Here is a 15000-nt window from a genome sequence, read left to right as displayed (position 1 = left end):
GAAAGTCCAACTACTTTTTTAACACAATTTTGCTACGATGGCGCCTTTACGCTTTCTTTTCCTGTGATTTGCGGGGGAGGGGGGGGGCTGGTAGTGCTGCCCCCAGCTCGGACCTCAACCTTGCTGGTGGTCCGGAATTGTTCCTAATACTACGACTAAATGAAGGCAGGAGGAGAGAGAGGGTGACGTCTCCACAGACTGTTCTGGCTAATGTCAAACGGCCTTATTATCAAGTTAGGGCAGAGTCTTGTGCTAATGGTGTCATTTTTATATATCTATTTATTTTTATTATTTTTATTTTTTCAATTAATCCCTTCACTACAAAAGCACATTTATGGGTCTTGTTCTATCACTAAGCGACTTTATTCATCTTATGGATGGACTTGATGCTAAAAAACAAAATTAGGAACGTTCTTGTTGAAGATAGCTAAGCGACTTTATCTTGTTGAGGGGCAGACATCGCTGTGAGTGCTCTAAATATTTTATTTTGGTTAATGCCAGTCGGTGACCTCGTCATCACGCTGGGATATTTTTCCTGGAATCTGACATGCAGCAGCATAATATCGAATAACGCTCTATGCAAATTGTTGAGAAAACAAAATAGTTTGCCAGAGTGACTTGACGGCGGAAAAGGTTCTTTAGATGGGCGGCGCACATTTCCTCCCACCGCCGATGAGTTGGAGGTGGGAGGAAAATAGCCCAATGTGATAACGTCTTCAGTAAGACACGAGGTGGAGGCAACCTTCATACAGAAGAGGTTGCGCACATACACCAAGGCGTGATTAATGATATGCCTTACTACATTATGCAAACAGCCAAGATGAGCTGGAAAAAAAAAACGATCTTATGCACTGTAGCCCTCATTTGTGGTTGCAGTATTCTTTTGTTAACCGTGCCTTCAGCGAGTTGGACCAAATATATTGTTCATTAGATTCCACGCTGCTCCAAAGTCCTCTGTAAGGGCCACCGTCCTAGCCTCCTGATAGGGGAAGTTCGCGACGTCAAACCGAATCAAATGATCATTATATGGTAATAAAAATCAGGTGCTCCTTTTTCAGCAACATCCAAACACCTAAGGCGATGAAAAGTGGGCGACCCTACTATACACAAAACGCACCTTTCAGTTTAGCGGGGCTTGGCAAAAATGGAAATCCTCTTCTCCTCCCTTTGCGCACTCTTGATCCGGTGTCTGTCCACTTGAACTTGGCGAAGATTTATCGGAGAATTATATTTTCTTCGTCCTTTGAATTGACAAATCTTTGAGGGATGCAGACGTTGACGTGAGGTAAATGTCGGAACTGATGAAAGCACCTCAGAGAGACTGAACAACTATAGGGCAACTGTTCAACACCATTTGTTAGAGAAAATCATATTCGTCGAGTTCAAAGGAAGTTTAGTTCAACTTGAGGAAGAGGACCAGGAGAGTTTTGGAGCATGATTCTTCACAAATCACGAGCTCCCAACGTTCACGAAGTCGCTTGGCTAAGACTACACACGCGCGCACACACACACACAATCGCAAGCTTCAAATTAAGGCTCGGATCCAGTCATTGTGGGAGTTTAGTCCTTTCCCAGTGTCGTCCAGGGCTGTCACTGTCACACTCGGACAATGTCGTTCCTGTGTTCAAGAAACCTTTGCCTACTCACGCATTTCTGAAAATGTGATAGTAGTGCCTCATCACCCAGGTTTCAGATGTCGCAAGGTGCTCCAACTTGAAACCGAACGCAGAGGCCCACGTTGGACCCAGAGGGGGGGCACCAATTGTCCCTGGTGAATCGCTCCGGCACTTCCAAATGAAGGGTCAAAGTTTGGCCGCATTGCGAGCATTTCTTCTGTTAGATATTGATGAAAATAAAAAGTTATTTGGCGCTGGACTCAACGATCACAGGCCAGCGATTTGACGTCATTTCCTTTCTCGTGACGTCAGCTGACGTACTTCATCCTGCCCTTGTCTGGGTGCAAATGCCTTGAACATGTCAACACACACCAAATAGATGAAAGCGTTATTTTCTAAAATAACGAATTATTTCATCACATTTTTTTTCTTTAAACCCAGCAAATATTTTGTTACAGGTCAAAGCTACTATTCACAGGATGGCTATTTCAAGCTATGAGTACTTGAATATGTACAATATAAATGTACTTTGCTCAGTGTTAGTGTACATGAGTCAGTAGAATAGACTACTACTTTAAAACATTCGTCTTTTTATTCTAAATGTTGCCAGGTGATTTTAATCGTTTTTGGCGATGAAGAGTTACAATTCCTACACCATTCGACAATTTTTGTTGTCATCTACACTTTGTACTCCTAATATACTGGTATGTGTGCAGGACAGAATGAGAATATACAAATTAAAATATGAAGAAACTTTATTTATTTTATTACAGCAGTTTAGTTTTTTCGAATACCAATCTTTTAATTCCAATGTTTTCCAATAATATACAAACACACATACATACATATATATATATATATATTATATATATATATATTTCAACAAAAACCCACTGTGTTGGATAAGAAGAAATGAAATAAATGAATTCCATATATTTCGATCACGGACTGTGATCCTCTTCAGTGGAATACAGAAAGGTAGAGCAAAAGGCATGTCTTATATACAAAATCATTAAATTAACGGAATTATGTGCTAACACAAATACTTTCTCATTTAAAGATCAATATTATAAACAGCAGTTCGGATGTTCAATGGGATCCAATCTCTCCCCAGTGTTAGCTAACCTATATATGGAATATTTCGAGACAGTGCTTTTACAAGACTTTAAGCCACAAGGAATGTTTTGGTACAGGTATGTGGACGACATCTTTACGATTTGGGATGACGAATGGGGATCTTTTGATGCTTTCTTTGAACAACTAAACAACTTAGCCACTAATATTAAATTCAAAGTTGAATGGGAGGTGGATAATAGACTACCATTTTTAGATATCCTATTAATACGGCATCAGGACCAATTGTCTTTCACAGTGTACAGAAAGCCCACACATACGGGGAGTTATGTGCACTTTTTCAGTCACCATCCTGATAAAATTAAATATAGTGTTGCCTCAGGTCTTTTCCTGAGGGCACTTAGATTATGTAGTCCACATTATTTGGAAATGGAGATAACAACCATCAGGAATCAATTAAAAAGAATAGGGTATCCTGATTGGTTTCTAAACAGAGCCCTAAGTAAAGCCAAAACTAGTTACTTTGGATCCACTTCCCATTCCAGTAAGAACTTCAGTTGGGACAAAAACTGTATCAAATTGCCTTATAATAGGTCCTTAAATGACATTTCTCAATTTCTTCCACAGGAAGATATTAAAATTGTTTTTAGTTATCCCAATAATTTGTTTAAGAAAATAGTCAATGTACATCAAAGACCTAGAGAAGAAATACATCAAGGTGTGTATAAACTCCCTTGCTCTGATTGTAACAATGTATATTGGGGACAAACAGGTAGAGATTTATATACTAGGATGCAAGAACATAAAAATTCAATTAAATACGCACAACATAATTCCGCTGTCTTCCAACATGTAGACAAGGAAGGCCATCATATGGATTGGAATGAGGCAAAGATTATCTTTAATTCAAAATGCAGTTTTAAAAGAAAAATAATAGAATCATCCTTGATTAACAAATTTCCAAATTTTAATATATCATATGGGCAGTGGTCACCTGAGTGCATTACCACCTGGGCAGTCAACAAATTGTTACCATCGTTGGTGAAGGCGGGTGACCTGCCCCGCAAAGCACTAGACGTTACCTGAGTCCTACCCTTGTCCCTTATTTTTATTGTATATAAGACATGCCTTTTGTTCTACCTTTCTGTATTCCACTGAAGAGGATCACAGTCCGTGATCGAAATATATGGAATTCATTTATTTCATTTCTTCTTATCCAACACAGTGGGTTTTTGTTGAATCTTTACGAATGTGTTACATTACTTTATAGTTATATATATATATATATATATATATATATATATATATATATATATACAGTATATGTATCTATCTTTATATATTACACACACACACACACACACACACACATATATATATAATATATATATATACATACATATATATATATCTATATATATATTATATACACACACATATATATATATACACATATACATATATATACATGTATCTGAATAGAATCACCAGTGACGGTGATATAGACCATGGACTAAAATCTACTGTTTCCTTTATTTGCTGATGATACAAAACTGTGCGGAATGGCAGATGATCACTTAAACCAATTAGATATTCAAGAAAATTTAGATAAATTTCATCAATGGTCTGAAAAGGGGCTAATGAAATTTAACACAAGTAAATGCAAGGTAATGCACATAGGTAAAAATAACAGTAAGTACGATTACAAGTTATTTGGAAATTCGTTAACAAAAGTGGATAGTGAAAAGGATCTCGGTGTAATTATCAGTACCGATCTCAAATCATCCAAGCAGTGTATTTCAGCCTCTGAGAAAGCAAATAAGATTCTAGGACCAATTGCGCGATCTTTTGACTTCAAAAGTTCATCACTCATTAACAAGCTATATAAATCGTTAGTTCGTCCACATTTGTAATATGCTGTTTCCGTATGGTCACCGAATCTCATGAAAGAAATTGACAGATTGGAAAAAGTACAACGGCGAGCTACAAATAAATCATACGAAAATCGACTAAAACATATGAATCTGTTTTCCTTAAAAAAGTGTAGACTCAGAAGTGACGATACAGGTCTTTAAGATTTTAAAGGGAATTGACAACATCAAAAGTGACAAAATTTTCACACTGAATGAGAATCCGACAAGAAACAATGGTCTCAAACTGTCCGGAAATAGATTTAATTTGGAAGTAGGTAGAGACAACTTCGCCATCCGTGTAGTTAATGAATGGAATGAACTTCCTGCAGAGGCAGTGCAATGTAGTTCAGTTCGAAGCTTTAAGAATCATTTAGATAAACACCTAAGCAAGATGCTGTAATGACTATCATTTATCTTATATTATTTATTTGTTTGTTTTGTTATTATTTGTCCGTTTGTTTGTTATTATTTGTTTGATTCTCATTTATTATTAGTTATGTCAATCTATTATTACTTACTATTTACCTGTTTATTATCTAACTATACCTATGCATTTATTTATGTATTTTATTTATTTACATAACTATAGTTTTTATTTATTCATTTATTTGTTTATCATTATTATGATTTTTTTCGCATCCGACCTAGATATGGACCAAAATGTCTCCTGTCGGCATGCTCCACCTTTGTAATCCTTTGTAATTCCGACTGTCGTCCCCGGATTCGAACCGGGCTCGTGAAATCACAATGCCATCGCTTCTACCAACTGAGCTATCGAGCCTATAAAATTCTCCAACCTGGAAGTTAATCTACTTCCCGAGGAACTAAGTCGACTGCAAACTGTCGTCCGCACTTATTTTTACAGAGAACCAGGCCAACTTGTAGCTAGTGGTTAAGCTGGTACGTTTCCTTGATGGACTTATCGTCATTGTCATACCTGAACAGAATCGCCAGTGACGGTGATGTCGACATCACCGTCACTGGTGATTCCTGGTCCTCTTATCCATACCTTTGTGTAATACTTCGACCCGGTGCCATTGTGGGAGGTGCCCACATTCGTCTACATGTACCACCATTGCGTTGGTGAGCCTATGGTGACGGAGGTTGGTCTTATGTTCCCTGATCCTTGTGTTAAGCCCCCTCTTCGTCTCTCCATAATATGCTTTATCGCATGATGTACACGGGATCTTATACACGACACTGTCCTCACTCCCTCTCATCTTGGTTCCGCTTCTTAACATATCACCGATCTTCGTTCCCGATGTTATCGCTGCTTTTACTTCTGTGCTCCTGAGCATTCTAGTAATGTATCCTATCTTCTCAGAGTTCTCAGAGTTAGGAAATGCCATGTACGATGTTCTGTTGGTGGCGTTGCCTTCTCTTTCTTTTAACCTGCTTATGTGGATGATTTCTTCCGCTCATCGTCTTAAGCTGAGGATCAAGCACTTGGGGTAGCCAAGTCTTAAGAAGGCCGCGATGACGTATCCGATCTCCTCCTCCAGGAATCCCTCATTGCAAATCCTGTAGGCAAGTAGGTAGTGTATGAAGTCGTCACGGTTCGTAGGCTGCATATATCACCACCCGTCCCAACATCAATATAAGGCTGGCAGGTTCACTTGGGCTAAATCCTCAGCGGGCATAGCGCTTCACGATTAGCTGTCTCAGCGGGCCAATCAGAACACAACGTTCTACGCTCGTATACCCCCTTGAGCAACCAAGCGTGTATATGAACTCTGCCCGATCCAGTATGCTTATTCCTTTAAGTCGACAGACGAAACGTCAGGAATAAACGCTTCACTTCCAGTCCATGTTTCCTTTGCATGTATATGCCTATATATATACATATATATATATATATATATATATATATATATATATATATATATATACAATTTTCTACATGAGGGGATGGAGAAGGGGGGCCGCCGAATTAATGAAGCGTCCTTGCTGTGGATGTGCTGTGTCTTGTGACACTGCTTATACCCAGGGCAGTGGACGGGATGTAGGGATGACCCATCATCCAGGAGATGCCAAGATAAGAGGGATGGAAGAGGGTGGAGGAGAGTAGGGGATGGAATGGGTGGGAGTGGTTTCTATGTCTTTGTCTTTTGGCTACCTCCCTCGTAAGGGAGAAAAAAGCCTTTAGTATGTATATATATGTATATATATATATATATATATATATATATATATATATATATATATATATATATATATATATATATATATAAGAGAGTTGAAATATATTAAAAAAAAAATCAAAATATTCTATCTAAAATTAATTTGATTTAGATATCCTGCACCTTCTATCACATAAATCTGAGGTCTATTAAATCAGAAGACTCTGGTGTGTTTACAGCGTGATTCCCGTGTTATTTTTTTTTCTCCCCGAGAGGAGAGGAGAGGGCGTAACGTTTTAGTCCATTAAAAGGAAAGAAAGATGGACGTCCATTTCTCTCGGAGGCTCCCCCGGCGCGGCGCCATCGCGGTTTGAATCCGTTGAACGACGACGCTGAGCAACTGTCGCCGTCCACGGTGGGAACCAATGAGAGAGCAGTTGCTGGACAAGACGGTTAACCGAAAAAAACCGTTCATCTTTGGTGGTCGTCCTCGCTTTCTCTGGTGTGGTCCTGGGCTGCGATTTCTTCTTCTTATTCTTCTTGGCGCCTGGGCCTGAGACTGTTGGTGCATTCTCTTATGCATCAATTGAACAACTTAATATTTCCTATCTTGGGCTCAGCATTCAACCACCCAACATTTTTCGCAATGCAGATGCAGCATTTCTTTCCGAATATTTGGAGTGTTTCTTTGCAGTAAGACACATTTTATAATGAAAGCTTTATGTAAAACACATCAAATGGTGTCAGCAGTTAAAGTTACATTTGCATAATAAAACCTTCAGAACGTTTCAATTTTGGCCTGTGTGTGTGTGTGTGTGTGTGTGCATGCATGCGTGCATTTGACCTTGTTCAGAACGACTGCTGAATCACGAAGAATAACAAAATCTGTCTCAACGTTCTACAGCTTCTCACACCGGCCGAGGTCTTCCAGCCATACTCTTCCAAAGACGGGTTCCTTAATCGTTCCAGGATGGGTGGGGGGCGGGGGGGAGGATGAGGAAGGGACAAGGCCTCCTCGTCGTCGTCAACCAAGAGACGAAGATGCTACAGATTCCACATTTCTCAAAACTGTGATCACCTTCCTTCAGTTTCAGTGCGCAGTTCTCGTCTCCACTGTCGAGAGTGTGCCCAACAGGTTGATGGTTTCCCACGACTTGGGCATCGTAGAAGATGGCCATGAAGTACTCGATGCCAAGAAACAAGCAAGCCTCAACCTCGCAAAAGAGAGAGAGAGGGCTTGACTATATTAGATATCATCTTGTTGGCTGCCACGCTTTTCTTCCTCTTCAAGAACTTGGTTCTGGCTGGCGCCAGAAGGCATTGCTCAGGTGAGTGGAAGAAGTGTGTTTTCGTGGGAAAAGGCGCATGGATAGGTACCGCCCATCTCCTCGCCATTCCTCGTTTGTGGTCGACTTCCTGCGACATCTGCGCCTGCGCCTCTCGCGTCGTGGGACGATGGGAACTGACCTTCATTGAGTAAACTGTCGTCGACCGGGGCTGGGGGTGGGGTGGGTGGGGGGGTTTAGATGACCATTATTACGTTGATGTTGAGCATTTACAACCGTCGGAATGGGGGTCATTTGGGGTTTATTTTGGTTGACCATGTCAGATTTGGACAACAGTGTCTACACACGTGTAATGGTGGAGGTGTTGCTTCAGATTTACGACGCACGCGTTGTGTCGCTCTATTTTCACACTCAATTTGGATTACTGTCGGGTTGGTGACGTAAGCAATGCACCGTTTGGTCGCGATGGCAATGTAACTGCGCCGAAGAAGAAGAAGAAGAAGGCGAAGACCTCTTCCGTACACAAGAGGACCTCTCATTCCCTTTCTGGTGGTCGCCAGGCTATTTCATTCGGCCACGGGCGACCCTTTATCGTTAGAGAGGTGATTGTCATTCACTATTTCCAAGACTCCCGGGTCACGAGAGTTGGAGCAACGACCCGCTGTCGACTTCTCCGAGCCGAGGCAATGAATGTCCCTGAGGTTCTCCTGAAAATCGCCACTTGCCGCCGCCGACGCCGTCGGAGGAGGAGGAGGAGGAGGAGGAGGAGGAGGAGGAGGAGGAGGAGGAGGAGGAGGAGGAAGAGGCTGCATCTCAGTTAGCTCGAATACGACACAAAAAATGGAAATATCTGGTGGCCAGAAACGGTGAAGGATTGTTTTGGTCTCGAGAATGAGATCAAGATTAGTCTTAAGTTGATTGATTATTTTCACGATCTCGGTGACGCCCTGACATCGTCAACATTCTTGTGGGTGGGCTACAATTAAGCCATCCAGCGAGAAATTGAAGTGGAGTAGAATATGCGTGTGTGTGTGTGTGTGTGTGTGTGCATCTGTGTATGTATATGCGTGTGTGTGTGTGTGTGTGCATCTGTGTATGTATATGCGTGTGTGTGCGTGCGTGTGTGTGTGTGTGTTTGTGCACGTATACGTGCATGTTTGTTCCCGCACCAAAAAGACTGTGGCAATATACAGTATTCCCCTTCCAATTTTTTTTTTTCTTCCTCGTCTGCAGTGTAGGAAAGGACACGGAGCTCTTCCCACGTTGGCAAATCGGCTTTCCTTCCTCTCAATGTGGATCAGCAGCAGCGCATTTGATCAATCATCTGTGGTGTCTCTCATGATGTTTATGTTCCCCGTCTTCTTCTTCTTCTTCTTCTTGTAGGCCATGTCCGGTCCCGCCGACGTATGATTTCTTGGCGAGTGAGTGCACAGGAAATCTGATAAATTGCACTGCGGTTTTCTTGTAAAATCTCAGTTTTTTTCTTTCGGAGCTCACCAATTTCTTTCCCGCTGTTGTTACTAGGTTTACCCTGGTATTTCTTAAAATATATTCATATATGTCATTTTTTATTTGGAACGGATATGAAGACGTTGTTGTTTTTCGGTATGATTAATGTTCTTTACAGAATTTGTATGGCTTTATTATCAATGTGATAAGGAAAACCCTCGGATATGCTAGGTCTTGGAAAGAGTTAAAAGTATGGTCAAATTCTTCTTATAGAAATCCCTTGCTGTACATTCTTAGGGACCTCAACAGGAATCTAAAGGCTATTACTGATTTAGTTTTGTCGATGTGAGTGTGGAACAGAAATTCACGTGATCTTCCTCCTCCTTTGGTTTCCTATATACTCTGAATATTCTTCCTTTCTTTTTCTTCACTACTGTGCCCAGAAAAGAAGTGTCGCCCATTTACTTCTTCTCCCAAAGTGGTCTGTACCCTCAGCTTTGTCCCATTTAATCACGTCAGCACATGTAGCAGACTGTTGGGGGAAACTACCACAATATTATCCGTGTATCGCTACCAATGTGTACCACTGCACATGTGTGTGTACGTATGTACGTATGTATGTATGTATATATATATATGTATGTACGTATACATATACGCGTGTATGTATATACGTATGTACGTACGAGTATGTATGTATGTATTTACATATTATATTTCTATCTATCTATACATCTATCTGTATATCCATAGGCTTCTTCCCCCTTATAAGGGAGATAGCCAACCAAAGGTACATCCCCCACCCTTCAACACCCATCCCACACTCACCCATCACCCATTTGTTTCCATATTATATATATATATATATATATATATATATATATATATATATATATATATATATTGTATGCATATATATATATGTATATATATATAAAGTATATATATATATAAATATATATATATATATATATGTATATATAATATATATTATATATACATATATATATATTATATATATATATATATTACACATATATATATACATACATTATATATATATATATATATATATATATATATATATACATTATATATATATATATATATATATACATATATAAATATATATTATGTATATATATATATACATATATATACATATATATATATATATATATATATATATATACAGTATATACAAATGTATATATACACATTTATCCATATACATGTATGTTAATATTTCTATCCGAGAGCTGGTTTTACTTCACAAGAATAAACGTTATAATTATCGAACGTTTAGCTTGTTATTAAATATATATAATGTTTTCTCATACCCTTAAGATTAGACTAAGTAAATTTTTAGATGGAAATCAGCCAAGAGAACAACCAGGCTTTCAAAGTAGATGTTCCAATACAGATAATTTGCAGACAATGAACCAATTGATGGAGGTAACGAGAGAATACAACAATCCTTTGTGTTTAGCCTTTCTAGATTACGAGAAGGCCTTTGACTTGTGAAACAAATGACAATTTGATACTCTACATGCAAACATGATACAAATAAACACATTGAAGGTTCTAAAGAACGATTATACGAAAGGTATCCCTGTAAATCAACTATATAAAGGCTAAGAAAAGATAAAGTTTGAAAAGGGAATATGGCAAAGCAATGTAATTTCACTGAAGCAATACGCATCGTGCCTGGAAGATATTTTCAGGGAGTTAAGGTGAAAAGGGAAAGGTTTGAAACAGTGGCGGGGGGTATGCTTCAGTCTCACCGTGGGTTTGCGAATGAAAGTGACCTCATCTCAGAAACAGCGTAAGACCTGTATGATATGCGGAAAAGATCTAAACAAGAAAGGTATAAAAGCAGGTTTGACGATGAATAAGAGGAAAGCTCATTTTCCTCTCTCAAGTTCAAAGTAATCATTCTTGAAGGTGTGAGAGAACCCCGAAGACGTTGAAAACCACTTGGTCTATGGACCACACCTAAGATCTCTCAATCAGATCTCACAATTTAATATTGATTTCTTATATTTATCTAGTTATCTATTTATTTATTCATTATTATTATTGTTATAATTATTATTATTATTATTATTATTATTATTATTATTATTATTATTATTATTATTATTATTATTATTATTATTATTATTATTATTATTATTATCATTATTATTATTTCTTTAAGGGACTATTGACGGATACCAGTATGTGGTGGTGGCCCTCTAATTTGGGGAGTAAAGCTGATTATTTTGAAAACCCGCCTAGCGCTTCGCCTGTCGTGTTAGGAGGAGGCGAGTGACTAACTAAGTGGCAGCAGCAGTCTAAGGGTTGGGCCGCCCAAGATCTGCACACGCGTTGCGCTTTTCACCCACGGAGAGCGGACAACTGACGAACACTCGCCTTTCCTCACCACTTTCAACTGGTGGCATTCCCACAACATAGACAACAACCGAAAAGATTATTTTCATAATAAATTTGTGGGAAAACCTGATGACCATTGGCAGTCACTATGAGATTGCAGATTTTTCGCCGAGTGAAACTCGCGATTTTTAGTAGATAAATTAAACCTATATGTATTTTTTTTCTACATAAGGACAGCTGACAGACGGTAACTGTTCCCTTCCCTGTCTTCCTACCGGCTGGTGACAGAAACTAACTCACCACAATACAACACAGGTAACAGAGAGGGCCCGCGGATTTCTGCCCGTCACTCACTAGGGGGCTGCGTGCTTCCACGCCTAGAGAAACTCGAGGTAATAGTTATCATTAACATCAGGTAACAATTATCATTAACATCATTAACCAGGACCTCATTCAACCCTGGGCCCTGAAGGAGCCCCAAAGAAGCCGGAGTACCGCGCGAACTGGACCCTAAGACACGCACACATGGGGTGGGGACCATTAAATGCTTCAGGTCTGAAATCTAACTAACCGCATCAACCGACTTTCGAGTACGCGCCTTATGGAACGCTGTCAGCTGGCTGCCTCGGTTCACCGCAATATCTGGGGGTGTGGGGAGGGGGCTACTGCTACTGACTACTACTCTTTTCATGCTCCTTGCTGCCTGCGCCTGGCCCGTTTCCTATAGTTAGATTGTCTTAATCTGACGGAAATTCGCTGGAGGAAAAAAATGATGCCAGCGACACATCTTACAGATCCTGATGGCGAGAGTCACCAACTCCTATGGCTGTCGCAACTGCTGTTGCTACAGTTCTCACAAAGGTGCTGTTACTACGGTCGTTGCATATGTTGATATGGCTCTTACAGCTGGTGGTATTCATGTAGAGTTGTTGCGACAGCTGCAGAGTGTTGTATGGTGCTGTAGATGACACAATAGTGGCTCCCACTCGCCCCTGCTACAACGCGAGTATATACTGTACATGGCGGTGCCAGTATCCTGGCCTTATTTCTGGTGTTCTTGGGGTCTGGTGTTCTCATTTCTGGGGTGCCATTTCCGTTGCGACACGAACGCGCCAAGGCCGAAAGACAGATATAATTATGATAATAATAATAATAATGATCACGTTTACTGCCTCGAGTTTCTCCGAGTAGAAACCCGCGGCCTCACAGTAGTCGGCAACGTTGCTCTGAATTCCAGTAATAAAAAATTGGATTATTGTCTGTGTTGTATTAGTGTAGGTTGGTTTCTGTGTCACCGGCTCAGAGGAGGAGGAGGAGGAGGAACTTATAGACACCTTGCTTGATGCCCTGGACCGAGTGCTGTCCCCTCGGGGTTGCACCTCTAGTTAAAGGCGACGACATTGATGGAACTTGGAGAAAAGCGGCGAGGAGATGACTCTCTTAGACGTCCATCTCACAGGTGAAGACACAGAGTGGTTAAGGTCAAGAGGGAACCCATCCGTGCCGGGATGGACCGGGTGTCTACCCGGGACCTTCCCAGATATGTTCACAGGGCCGAAGGAAGGTGAGTGTGCTCTTTTACATTGACGTCAGATCTGCCCACACTGAACATTAAGTGGTCAGTGGATGACGTCGTAGCACCAAGGGATGATGTCACCTGTTTTACAAACGAGTGGAGGAGGAGTAGGAGGAGAAGGAGAAAGAGGAGGAGGAGAAGGAGGAGAAGGAGGAGGATAGCGCCGTAGAGTGAAGCAATGGAGGGACATCGGTTCCAGCTATCGGTTCATGTGGTGGAAGAACTGTGCCTCACTGCACCGTTTTTGACCACAACAGTGTGGGAAGGGACAGGCTGACCCATCATCCCTAAGCCTAAGCGCAAACTGAAACTCAGGCGACACAGGCGACGCAGGCGACGCAGCACAGAGCAAAGGCAGATTTTTGTTGCTAAATGGAAGTACAGTTTGAACTTCTCTCTTTCACTTGAAATGCTTCTAGGTGTACCTACTACTAGGAGCATTTCAAGTGAAAGAGAAGCTCAGACTGCACTTCAATTTAGCAAGAGGAAGTGTGCTTTTTCTGTGTGCTACGCCGATGGGAGGAGTGGTTGAATGGGTTTTAAGTTTGATGTGAGTGTGTGCTGTGACTCGGTCAACCCACTTGTAAGGTGGAAAGGAACATAATGATAATTACTCCACCCCATGCTTCCCTTTTGTATACAGTATTTGGTTATGCACCTATTTGCTTACTTATCTTTTGCACATTATGAAAAATCTATAGAAATGTCTCCCGCAAATCTATGGAAATGTCTTCACAAGTACAATAAATAAATAGAAATAAGAAAAATAAATCCACGACTGCCCGATTAGAATGAAACAAATGACGAAAGATGATTTCAGTCCGGAAATAAAACTAACATGACGTCATGAGGTGCCATGTAAGATACCAGAATTAATCCTTATCTTTAGTTTTCTTTTTATAATAAACTGGCCTATTCTTGTTTGGACCGTGGGAAAACATGAAATACGGAGACTGGAATCAAACCATTAACAAAGAGACGAAGCTTGCATTCCTTCACAACTCACTAGAAAGAAAACAAACAGTATGACGTCAAGATCTGAAATAGTCGAATGGTTCCACTTATATACTCAGTCTGTCTTACCACCGTTGACTCGAGACTGCCTGGCGGCTAGCAACTTGAACGGTTTCCCATGACGATATATCATTAGTGAAATTACAGATGTTGATATTTAAACTCTATTCACATCTCTGATTTGTCCCATATTCTTCTTCGTTCGCGTTGTATCATCCCATCGACTGTGGCGACATGACGTCATCAGGGTCTGATCAGGAGTGATCGATCGCCCTCCCACAGGCAGAAGACAGACTGTGGTTTTGCTTATCTGAAACTCCTGCGGCTATGGTCAGATCCGTGAACAGATGACAGCATGTGATTTTTTTCTATATATATATATATATTTTTTTCTTTACACGAGGCCGTTCAACATCAACCACAATGGACTTCAGAGAGCCGAAATTTGTCTTGGTCAAATGATACATCTATTATGACTCGAGAAGTGGTAAGAATTCTTGATATCATACCAAAAGAAATTTGTTTTGCATTCTAGGACAGAAATTGATGTCTAGCTCCACTATCTGCCACTCATTT

General features: G+C 40.4%; 1 protein-coding gene across 5 annotated transcripts in view; it reads right to left on the bottom strand.

The window, feature by feature from the left end:
• Positions 1 to 15000, bottom strand: part of LOC143038961 (uncharacterized) — a 216601-nt gene that overhangs the window by 28506 nt on the left and 173095 nt on the right. The window contains exon 1 of one of the 5 annotated variants that reach the window (XM_076208796.1): positions 1118 to 1718. The exons of the other annotated variants lie outside the window; for them this stretch is intronic. The gene's annotated coding sequence lies outside the window, so the exon portion shown is untranslated. Of the gene's footprint in view, positions 1 to 1117; positions 1719 to 15000 lie in introns of those variants that run through there. 5 annotated transcript variants of the gene reach the window in all.

The sequence above is a fragment of the Oratosquilla oratoria genome, chromosome 25 (assembly GCF_046742065.1).
Source record: "Oratosquilla oratoria isolate Oo_2021 chromosome 25, ASM4674206v1, whole genome shotgun sequence".
Classification (NCBI taxonomy): domain Eukaryota; kingdom Metazoa; phylum Arthropoda; class Malacostraca; order Stomatopoda; family Squillidae; genus Oratosquilla; species Oratosquilla oratoria.
Note: the sequence above shows the minus strand (reverse complement) of the source record. Positions and strands in the feature narration are given on the sequence as shown.